At 40.8% G+C, this 9,699-nt stretch overlaps 1 long non-coding RNA gene across 1 annotated transcript in view; it reads right to left on the bottom strand.

Moving 5' to 3' along the window:
- The window catches only part of LOC311087410, a 14,796-nt gene extending 5,411 nt beyond the window's left edge, over nucleotides 1-9,385 (bottom strand). Inside the window, exon 1 of the long non-coding RNA XR_014607269.1 lies at nucleotides 9,239-9,385. This is a non-coding gene — a long non-coding RNA (uncharacterized lncRNA). The remainder of the gene's footprint in view (nucleotides 1-9,238) is intronic.
- Between the last annotated feature and the right edge of the window lie 314 nt (nucleotides 9,386-9,699).

Genomic DNA, 9,699 nt, shown 5'->3' with positions numbered 1-9,699 from the left:
CATCTGTTTTCTATGTGAATATATAGTAAAGTGTAATTTATTCCTGTGATCAAAGCTGAATTTTCAGCATCATTACTCCAGTCTTCAGTGTCACATGATCCTTCAGAAATTGGCTGCAAAAGAAACTTTTATTATTATTATCTATAATTTTTTTTTGGGGGGGGGGGGGGGGGGGGGGGTTACTTTTCTTCATCAAGCATGCATTAAACTGATCAAAAGTGACAGCAAAGACATTTATAATGTTACAAAAGATTCTTTTTCAAATAAACGCTGTTCTTTTGAACTTTCTATTCATCAAATAATAATAAAAATGTAAATAACATGTTTTCAACACTGATAATAATCATAAATGTTTCTTGATCATCAAATCATCATATTAGAGTGATTTCTGAAGGATCATGTGACACTGAAGACTGGAGTAATGATGCTGAAAATTCAGCTTTGATCACAGGAATAAATTACACTTTACTATATATTCACATAGAAAACAGTTATTTAAAATTATAATAATATTTCACTGTTTTTACTGTATTTTTGATCAAATAAATGCAGGCTTGATACACAGAAGAGACTTCTATTAAAAGCATTAAAAATCGATATTTATCAAATATATAATGCAATAAAACCCAAGCTATTACAACAACGAACACGGGCCCCAGTACCCTGCACTCCGGCGGCGGAGCGACCCGGCCACGGGCCAATCACAGGCTGTCGCCAAACGGCACTACGAAAAACTAAATCGACTACATCCTCTGCAGCCACCGCCGCCTCCTTCAAGACGTCTCCGTCATCGGCAAAGCGTTCTGCACAGGCAGCGACTCCAGGGTGGAGAAGCGCGCACTGGCAGCCATTGATCCGATCGTCTTCCGGCACTATGTCAACAGTACTGACTGGGCGCAGACCGACGAGGACATCACGAGCGACTGGAGCGAAAGGCACGCGACGTTGCTTCAAAGCCACGCACAAAAGACCAGACCAGCCGAATATCGGACAACACCAAAGCTCTCCTGCTGAAAAGGCGGCAAATGAGATCGGACGGCGCAGACCATGTGGAATATTGCTCAAAACCGACCTGGAGCAGCACAAGAGCAGCCGAAGAGTAGCTTGAGGAAGTGCGGGCGGCTGATGCAGCTGAAGCGGTCAGAGACACCAGACGGATGACAAGAACTCGGCTGGGCATCGAGGCTGAGTGCAGCCGTTTCTAGACGGACCTGTTCGCCAGCAAGACGCCACCCGAAATGCAGGACGACGCCATACCAGCCATCCCGTCAGTGTTGACCAGTGAGGTCAGAACATCCAGAAAGACCGGGCGCCAGGGCTGGACGGGATCGAGGCCGAGATGCTCTGGACCGATGCTTGGGGCAGCACTGGCCAGCCGTTTCAGCCGCTACATGGCGCAGAGACGAACACCGGATCAATGGAAGACGGCCAAGACAGTGCTGTTGTACAAGAAGGGTGACCGCGAACAGCTGAGCAATTATCGGCCAATCTGGCTCCTGCCGACCGTGTACAAGGTCTTCACCAGGGTGCTGTACAACCGACTAGCCAGGCAGTGGGACGAACACCAGCCACCCGAACAGGCCGGCTTCCGGTCTGGCTACAGCACGATGGACCACATCCACTGCTCGAGCGCTGCCGGGAGTACAAGATGCCCTTGGTGCCCTTCGACAGCGTAGAGATCAATGCCGTACTGCTCGCCCTACAACAACAGGGCATCCCCTACGAGTACGTTGACCTTTTGCGGGAGCTGAACAGCGGATGCGGCACCAACATCACCCTGTGCGCCCATCTCGCATCACAGCTCGACTGGGACAACAAGGGTATCAGCGTTAATGGCCAGTGGCTCAGCCACCTGCGCTTCGCCGACGACATCGTCCTAATCGGCGAGTCAGTGGCCGACGTGCAGCTGCGACTCAACCAGCTCGACCAGGCCGGCGCAGCGGTCAGCCTGAAGATGAACCTGACCAAGACAACCCCCAGGCTGCCGACAACAACATCTACATCAGCCAGGAGGAGATCGAGCAGGTCGACAGCAGTGCTGGGCGGTGTACCGGTTCATACCGAATACCGGTGTTTATTTTTGTTATGATATGAATTTTTAAAATACCGCAGTACGGGTGTATGCCGCTTTAATAACGATCGGAGCGCGACACTGTTTGAGAGGGTCCTTTCACTGTTGCACTGTGGTGACGCACGTGTTAAGCGTGACTTTGAAGATGGCTAGGTTAAACTATAATTGATAGCTGTAAAATTATATTACAGTGTTTCCCATACATTGGTACACACAATATCAACATAGCCTTTTGGAAAATCTATTTGTGGTTGGCATTGACATCGTTGAATAAACATGAGCACTGCAAAATCAAAACGCGGCGCGGGTGTTTTTATATGAATGTTTTTGAAGTGAACTGACGGTCTTTAGAAAAGTTTCTTTGTTATTACGATTGAATCTTTCTTTATCTTTCCTGATAAAGCAGCGTTTATGAGCGTTGCTGCTTTGTGTACAGCCGTTACCGGGGAAACCGCTATTTCTGCCGCTCCTACAGCGCCTCCTGCTGGCACCTCTTTGTAAACAGCCTTGCAAACCTGTATTAATACTAGTGTGGATTTTTTTCTACAATATTCACTCATGACAGTAAAATAGGGCATTCTACGTCAATCTACTGCAGTATTTCCTCTCTCACTCAGTGAAAAATGTGTTTTACACCCAGTCATGCTTAAAAAAAACAAAAAAAACATCATAAACCGTGAAACCGGTGTAATTTAGAAAAATACCGTGATGTGGATTTTTGGTCATACCGCCCAGCGCTAGTCGACAGCTACGTCTACCTCGGCCAGGAGCTGACTGCTGGGCATAAGAACAACCGCGAGCTGGTTAGCTATGAGTCCATAGCAGAGCTGGTCACCAACACGGCCGACGCCCCCCTGCGCAACAGCACCGTCCGACCGGCCATGCTCTACGGGGCCGAGACCTGGTCGCTGACCGCGGCCGACAGGCAGAAGCTGGCAGGGACCGAACGCGCCCTTGAGCGGCGGATGGTCGGCATCAAGAGGACGGACCACATCAGCAACGAGCTACTGAGGAAGATGAGCAACATCAAGGACGCCGTCAACCAGGTCAACCAGGCCAAGATGCGCTGGGCCGGACATGTGGCCAGACGCGGGCTGTGACCGAATGGCTGCCACTTGACATAAAGAGACCGATCGGCCGCCCTGCAACCCGATGGTGGGACTCGCTCAAACAAGACATCGGCAGAAACTGGATGGGCCTGGCCAGGGCCGAAGCCTGGCAAAGTTGTTGTGGCCTGCGTCGAAAGACCGAAATACAGGCTGATTGAAGATAATGCAATAATGCATGTTTGATTTATTGTAAAGAATTCTGCGTCTCTAAAACTATGCGTACTAAATGATGTTACATTCATTGAGCTTTAAATCCGAGCCGTTTCTCCCGTGCTTCACGTTTAGAGACGCGACAGAGAGCGATCGTCTTATCAGTGAGAGTTTATGGCAAAATATCAGAGACAAAAATACAAAAAAGGTGCAAAATCCTCAAACCCAAACAAACTAAAGCAAAAAAAACAGATGACAGTATATATTGCAACGTTTTTCGACCATCAGGTCTTCGTCAGGCTCAAACTTAGTGAACTGAGGCACAACCCTTTATAAAACGGTCCGATATTTCGATATTTCGGTCCTTGATTCTGATTGGTTGAGCCATTACTCCACAAACACACACACACGGTACATTAGTGTTACCGCACACCGGCCGTTTGTGATGCGTTGTTGCTGCATGTGTTGCTTGGCGGCGGACTAAACGTGTTATAACGTTATATTTTTTGTTGCTGGTGTTTATTTTATGAATAAAATAAATATTAAAATTAGGGCTGCACAATATTGAAGAAAAGTGCGATATGCGATAACTCGTTAAATAATGCGATATTCGATGCGATAATGCTTAAAGTGTGTAAAATAAACTAAAATTATCTTTAAAATATATTTAAAATTAATACAACCTACATACGTGTTTCACAATCTTTTTGTTGCAGTGTTTTACAGTCGCATAAGAAGTGTTATTTTAACATCAGTGTAAACCTCGGGGTTCAGGACATTAGTGTTATTTAACAACACAAACTGAATAATCAAATGTAAAAATAAAACACTGCTTATTTTTCACTGTATGAATTAAATCCTGATTCTTATTAAAGCTACAAAAGTTATTCAGCCGAGAGTGACTGATTTTCTCTTCGTCTTTAGTTCATGACTCCAGTTATTGCAAGCCGCTGTGATATGCATATAGCGATATATACATCTGCGATATTTCAATAATTTCGATATACTGTGCAGCCCTAATTAAAATGAATATTTTTATGGAGTAACCGTTTAATTAAAGCAATAAGGCACTTGAAGTCGTGTTTCACAGTGGATTTTTAACAACGCCCGTTAGCCGTTCTAAACTCACTGTAAATCACGGCGTATTGCTTTAATAGACAACAGGTGATGACCTTAATTAAGTTTCCCACAAAAAAACAAAAAAACAGGTGTCTTGAATTAAAAATAAAAAAATAATAATGATAATAAAAACTTAAAATAGTTGAAAAATTTTAAATGAGAAAATTGAATAGGAAAAAAAACAATGGTTGTCTAAATGTCAGTAACCAACCCACAAAATAATCACACACAAGTACAAAAAAATACTGAAAACAGAAGAAAAAAATACACAATACTATAAAAAAGGCTGAATATCGAATTCCTCATTTAACCCAAAATGCGACAAAGTATTTAAAGTATAAATGTCTTGCTTAGTTGAGGACATTTAATATTCAACAATATTATTGATCTCCTGCATTGACACCATTATATGAGAACTGAACTGAGCTGGACGATGACATCACTGTTTGCTCCAGAGCGGCTGAATATATATATATACATACAGGAAAATAAGTATTTGAACACCCTGCTATTTTGCAAGTTCTCCCACTTGGGAATCATGGAGGGGTCTGAAATTGTCATCGTAGGTGCATGTCCACTGTGAGAGACATAATCAAAAAAAAAAATAAATCCAGAAATCACAATATATGATTTTTTAACTATTTATTTGTATGATACAGCTGCAAATAAGTATTTGAACAACTGTCTATCAGCTAGAATTCTGACCCTCAAAGACCTGTTAGTCTGCCTTTAAAATGTCCACCTCCACTCCATTTATTATCCTAAATTAGATGCACCTGTTTGAGGTCGTTAGCTGCATAAAGACACCTGTCCACCCCATACAATCAGTAAGAATCCAACTACTAACATGGCCAAGACCAAAGAGCTGTCCAAAGACACTAGAGACAAAATTGTACACCTCCACAAGGCTAGAAAGGGCTACGGGGAAATTGCCAAGCAGCTTGGTGAAAAAAGGTCCACTGTTGGAGCAATCATTAGAAAATGGAAGAAGCTAAACATGACTGTCAATCTCCCTCGGACTGGGGCTCCATGCAAGATCTCACCTCGTGGGGTCTCAATGATCCTAAGAAAGGTGAGAAATCAGCCCAGAACTACACGGGAGGAGCTGGTCAATGACCTGAAAAGAGCTGGGACCACCGTTTCCAAGGTTACTGTTGGTAATACACTAAGACGTCATGGTTTGAAATCATGCATGGCACGGAAGGTTCCCCTGCTTAAACCAGCACATGTCAAGGCCCGTCTTAAGTTTGCCAATGACCATTTGGATGATCCAGAGGAGTCATGGGAGAAAGTCATGTGGTCAGATAGAACTATTTGGTCATAATTCCACTAAACGTGTTTGGAGGAAGAAGAATGATGAGTACCATCCCAAGAACACCATCCCTACTGTGAAGCATGGGGGTGGTAGCATCATGCTTTGGGGGTGTTTTTCTGCACATGGGACAGGGCGACTGCACTGTATTAAGGAGAGGATGACCGGGGCCATGTATTGCGAGATTTTGGGGAACAACCTCCTTCCCTCAGTTAGAGCATTGAAGATGGGTCGAGGCTGGGTCTTCCAACATGACAATGACCCGAAGCACACAGCCAGGATAACCAGGGAGTGGCTCTGTAAGAAGCATATCAAGGTTCTGGCGTGGCTTAGCCAGTCTCCAGACCTAAACCCAATAGAGAATCTTTGGAGGGAGCTCAAACTCCGTGTTTCTCAGCGACAGCCCAGAAACCTGACTGATCTAGAGAAGATCTGTGTGGAGGAGTGGGCCAAAATCCCTCCTGCAGTGTGTGCAAACCTGGTGAAAAACTACAGGAAACGTTTGACCTCTGTAATTGCAAACAAAGGCGACTGTACCAAATATTAACATTGATTTTCTCAGGTGTTCAAATACTTATTTGCAGCTGTATCATACAAATAAATAGTTAAAAAATCATATATTGTGATTTCTGGATTTTTTTTTTAGATTATGTCTCTCACAGTGGACATGCACCTACGATGACAATTTCAGACCCCTCCATGATTTCCAAGTGGGAGAACTTGCAAAATAGCAGGGTGTTCAAATACTTATTTTCCTCACTGTATATAAAATTAAATGAACTAAATCAATAACTTTTTTTACAACAAAAATTAAACATCACTGAACTTACTGAAGCTGGACTGTAACACTATTCTGTAACACTACACTTGAAACAAACTTTATTGTATTATTTTCCTTTTATCTGAAACACTGTGTTGTGAAAGTGCTGTATAAATGAAGGAGACTGGACTAAATCTAGAAACATTCTCGTTGTGACAGTTTTCCTCTCAGAATCTCCTACTCTGGACAGTTTTTGTACGCTCTCTATGCCAAAGTATTGTAACGCATTATACATTATGACCCGCTTGTCTAAAGTGTAAAATCTAAAGATATTAACTCTCTGATGCATCATTACTCCAGTCTTCAGCGTCACATGATCCTTCAGAAATCACTCTAATATGATGATTTGATGATCAAGAAACATTTATGATTGTTATCACTATTGTTTTTTTTTTTTGGGGGGGGGGGGGGGGGGGTACAAGAAATCAATACTTTTATTCATCAAGGATGCATTAAATTGATCGAAAGTGACAGTAAAGACATTTATAATGTTACAAAGATTTCAATTTAAATGAAATAGAACTTTCTATTCATCAAAGAATCCTGAAAAAAAGAAGTCCACAACTGTTTTCAACATTAATAATGATGATAATGAATGTTTCTCGAGCATCAAATCATCATATTAGAGTGATTTCTGAAGGATCATGTGACACTGAAGACTGGAGTAATGATGCTGAAAATTCAGCTTTGATCACAGGAATAAATTACACTTTATATTCACATAGAAAACAGATGATTTACACTTGAATAATATTTCACAATTTTACTGTTTTGTGTATTTTTAATCATATAAATGCAGCGTTGGTGAGCAGAAGAGACTCTTTTTTTAAAAAACATAAAAAATCTTACAGATCCCAAACTTTAGAATGGCAGTACATACATATATATATAAATATAAAATGCAATAATGCATGTTTTGACTTATTGTAAAACATTTACATAAATCCACATCTCTAAAACTATGCGTACTAAATGATGTTACGTTCATTGAGCTTTAAATCCGAGCCGTTACTCCTGTGCTTCACGTTTAGAGACGCGATAGAGAGCGATCGTCTTATCAGTGAGAGTTTATGGCAAAATATCAGAGAGCAAAGAGATCAACTCGTGTGTTTTAATGCTGAAGAATCCGGCGATCGCTGGGATTTCTGTGGGACGGAGAAAGAAAACGTGTGAGAAAGGAAAATAAAATCCACTTATTTTTTAATTGCTTTTATAATAGCAAGATGTTCTGGGTATATCTGGAATGTTTTTAGTAAATGCTTTTAGGGATGAAAGTTTGCTTTTCTGAAAAATATGTATTTTCTTTATTTTAATAGACAAAGATTACAGCCTTTATTATTAATCTTTGATTATGGGGAAATACCAAAGGGAAGGACTTCAGATAGATATTAAAATAGAGTTAATACTTGAGTTGAACAATAGTAAAGCAAAGCGCACTGGGTCTCTATGTGAAGCTTTTATGATATTTATATGATGATCTCATACCTGTTCTTTTTTCTGTTTATATCATTTTCTTTCTTTTTTTTTATTTACTTGTATTATTATTTTATACATTGTATTTTCTTTTCCTATTTGTTGTAGTCTATATTTGTTTAATATTTTTACACCATATATTGGATTATTGTCATGTTTATTATTTATATTTGACTGGCATTCAATAATAATAATAATAATAATAATAATAATAATAATAATAATAATAAAGCGTGGCAGCGATCGCTGTGATTTCTGTGGGACTGAGAAAGAAAATATTGTCCACTTATTTATATATTTTAATAGCATTTATAGCGAGATGTTTTGGGTAGATTTGGAATATTTTCTTTGTCTATTAAAATAAAAATACATCTTTTTCAGAAAAGTGAAGTTTCATCCCTGAGCATTTACAAAGTTTACCACCAAATGTGGCCTTTATTGCTGCTAATCTTTGTTTGATTATAGGATCTCTTTATCATTTTCTTTCTTTCTTTTTACTTGTACTATTATTTCACTGTGCATTTTCTTTTCCTATCTGTTGTAGTTTCTATTTGTTTGATATTTTTACACCATATATTGGATTATTGTCATGTTTATTATTTGTATGTGACCGGCATTCAATAAAAAAAAAATTAAAATGAATAAAACCGTGGTGTAGATCGCAGCATTACCTCATCAGAGTCGGGAGGATCAAAGCCGGCTTTTAAATGAGGAAATCAGCCAAAAAAAGTCAATTAGATTTAAAGAATTGGGACAGGGTCTCGGGCCGACCAACGGATTTTAATTTAGAAAACAAATTGGCAACCAGTTTATTATGCAACCCAGCCCATCCACAGGAGTGAATCACGTTTCTCAGCATCTCGGGAGACGCGTTTGCGCCGTTGCTTTAGATTTATCAGTTCTGGTACAACCTGCTTCTTGTTTAGTCTCCGTCGAGTTCCTAAAGACTTGGCGTTCGCTTGCAATCGCACAAAGGGAAAAGTTGCACGAAGGTCAACTTAAAAGAGATACGCTTAGCACATCTAGATGGATGTTTTGCACAAAAATAAATGTAGATCAGACTGAAATCCTGAGGAAAAATGACCCCGGTTTGCTCCGGATGGGCCCTTTCTCTGGGCGAACCCTCTGAAATTCATCAAATTGGATCAAGATGACATCAATAATAGACTCAAGCTGGAGCTCACCAAATGATCCGTGCATTGTTTTAGTTTTTTCCTCCCGATGCACATTCCGATTAAGGACGCCGTCATCAAAAGCCTCGTCACAGATGTCAACACATTGGCGTCCGAAGAGCTGTTTTCTCTTATTCCCGGGGCTTTTTCGCATTACGGAGCGATCCGAGCACGACTTTTAAACCCTTTAATTGTAAATCGCTGCAAGCACACCTTAATAAAACCACAAAATAATTTCAATTTGGCTGATTTGCAATGCATTTAAGCTCTGTATTTATATGCATGCATGTTAACTCACCAGGGAATCCAGGAATCGAACGGGTGACCTTTGACCTGCTCGTGTCAGATGAGCTGCAGGAGGAAAACAAGAGAACGGGCGTCACAGATACTGTAATGTTTCTGCCAAATCAAGCCCAAAAACACATGCAGCATCTTAAGAGGACTGATAACTGTTTGAGGATATTTATTTTTGT

This window comes from Abramis brama (genome assembly GCF_963993115.1).
Source record: "Abramis brama genome assembly, chromosome: 7".
Classification (NCBI taxonomy): Eukaryota; Metazoa; Chordata; class Actinopteri; order Cypriniformes; family Leuciscidae; genus Abramis; species Abramis brama.
Note: the sequence above shows the minus strand (reverse complement) of the source record. Positions and strands in the feature narration are given on the sequence as shown.